A 2,350-nucleotide genomic window follows, 5' to 3' on the forward strand; every position below is an offset into this window, starting at 1 on the left:
CACTTGTTTCTTAGAGTCTTTGCTAATCTATATTAATTTTGTATTTTTTCCAGGTTAGTCATCCATGTTTCCCAGAAAATATCCAATGAAAGCAAGAAGAGTCATAGCTACACCACCAGTCACCATTTGAAAATCTAGCTAAGAAAATGAGCTTGCTTTAAGTCAACAACTTTGCTTCTCTGAATTAATATTGCCAACCTTTCCAAATATTCCTAAGACCTATGATACAAAAAAGTTAATATTTGTTTAATTGATTTGATCAATAAATAGCTATGGTGAACAACGCTATACTATTGTTCTTCCTATGTTATTGCAGGTGTGTTGATGGGGTTCAGAGTGCTATGGGTTTGGATCATAGCAGCGGTACACAGCTCTGCGTATGGCAGAGAGCAAGAAATACAGTTTCTAGCATTCTAAAGCATGCTCAAGGGAGTCATGGTGAATCATAAGACTGTAAACTGCTCAAGGGGCACATAGTGGAAGTAAGTCTTTACTGGAGTCAACTATGAACTGGAAGTCCAACCCTGCCTCTTCCAGGTATGTGCCCTTGGAAAGTGATTTAATTTTAAATCAAATAGTGTACAAAGAACTTAACACAGCAACTATTATTGTTGCTGCTTTGTTTTTTGTTTTGTTTTGTTTTGCACTTTTTTTGAATTCCTGAAGATCTCAGTAATGCATTGAAGATGATAGTTTTCGTGATAGCCAAATATTTGTTGGCTGATTTTATTTCCTTGATCAGACTGGCTAAATTCCCAGTCACATCTATATGTGACACTACTGCAAACAGGAATTTTTTTTTTTTTTTTGGGAAAGAAGTTTAGTGGAAGAATGTATCCTCTACCACTTCTGAGTATTCTCAATGTATTTCAACTAAATTTCAAAGCATCCTCACCATAGTTACCCAATTTACCCTTATTTGACCCAGCACAAATTTCTATATCTTGAGAGTCAGCGTAAATGTTTCATAAAGCTGCCCAAAGCATATGCGGTAAAAATCAAAAGAGGAGCCAGAAATCAGTGTGCCAGAAATACAATACCAGCCCAATGCCTCTTATGTTTACTTAAAATTGTTTGTTTTGAGAGCTTATTGGAAAAGAAGATTTTTTTTTAAAAGGAAGGGATAAACTTGAAAGACTATTTGTGATACATACAATATAAGCCTCAACACTAAGAAATTAGAGAAAGCTTCTTGTTAGTGATTTCTTTGTAGTTATAACTGAGATTCAAGAATGTGCAAACAGCCAAGCACAACTATAGAGTTCAAGATTTTGGTAGAATTAACCTTTAAGAATTTAATAAGTAACTCTTAAGAATTTAAGAATTAATCCTTAAGAGTTTCTGAGACAAGGAAAAATAACTTTAGCATCCTCTAAGGTCTTATATATTTCTCCTTAAGGTGGGTTAGAATTGCCTGATCAATACCTAGCATGATGCCGTGTTTCCCTTTTTTTTTGGCCGAGCCACGCAGCATGTGGGATCTTAGTTTCCCGACCAGGGGTGGAACCCCCGCGTCCCCTGCATTGGAAGCGCGGAGTCTTAACTACCAGACCCCCAGGGAAGTCCCAGGGCTGTGTTTCTTTAGCAGGTTAAGAGGAATACTCCAAATATCTTTCTCTATAATGCTTCGTGGTTACACAATGGAACATGATATTTCATGTATTTTGTATTTTTCACGTAATACTATCTTCTTGATGACTTAGCATTTTTATGTTTCTTGTCCCTAGAACCACTAGGAAAAGTGATGTCATCTGTAGGTGTGGTAGCACATGGTTAGAAAGAAGCAAGTGTAGGGTCCTTCCTCCACCAGTGGCTCCACCACCAGCCTGCCTCATCAGGAAACAGGGGCGATCGCATGACGCAGCAGGTAAACGAGCAGGTCTGTACTGAGTCCCGGTCTCAGAGGTAAACTGGTGACACAAAGCGAGCAGTCCAGGATGCATACCCTAATTATGAATTAATGACGAGTGGTGAGTCAGAATGATGGGGAAATGATCTAACAATTACAAGGGGACAGAGGTGGGTGTGGAGGCTGACGTGTAGAAAAGGAGATCTCACTTGGAGCTTGAAATATAAATCCCCCCCCAAAAAACCCTTAAAGATGACACTTAGCTTGTTGAATCCCTCAGCCTTAGTAGATAAATGAAGCAAGGGTTAAATTTCGCAACTTCTGAGCCCAGAAAGATCAATAGCCTAAGTTACTTGGATCCCTTCCGAAGTGTGTACCTTTTCTTCTCCCTTCCTTCCTCCCGTCATCTTTTTTGCCTGTGACATTTTGCTCCTCACCAAGAAAGGTAATGTGGTTTCTTTAAGAAAATACTTATAGTAATAAAAAATGACTTTAACAGCA

General features: G+C 38.5%; 1 pseudogene; it reads left to right on the forward strand.

The window, feature by feature from the left end:
• Positions 1-1,855: 1,855 nt before the first annotated feature.
• Positions 1,856-2,350, forward strand: part of LOC118903561 — a 32,037-nt pseudogene continuing 31,542 nt past the window's right edge.

This window comes from Balaenoptera musculus, chromosome 11 (assembly GCF_009873245.2).
Source record: "Balaenoptera musculus isolate JJ_BM4_2016_0621 chromosome 11, mBalMus1.pri.v3, whole genome shotgun sequence".
Taxonomy (NCBI): Eukaryota; Metazoa; Chordata; class Mammalia; order Artiodactyla; family Balaenopteridae; genus Balaenoptera; species Balaenoptera musculus.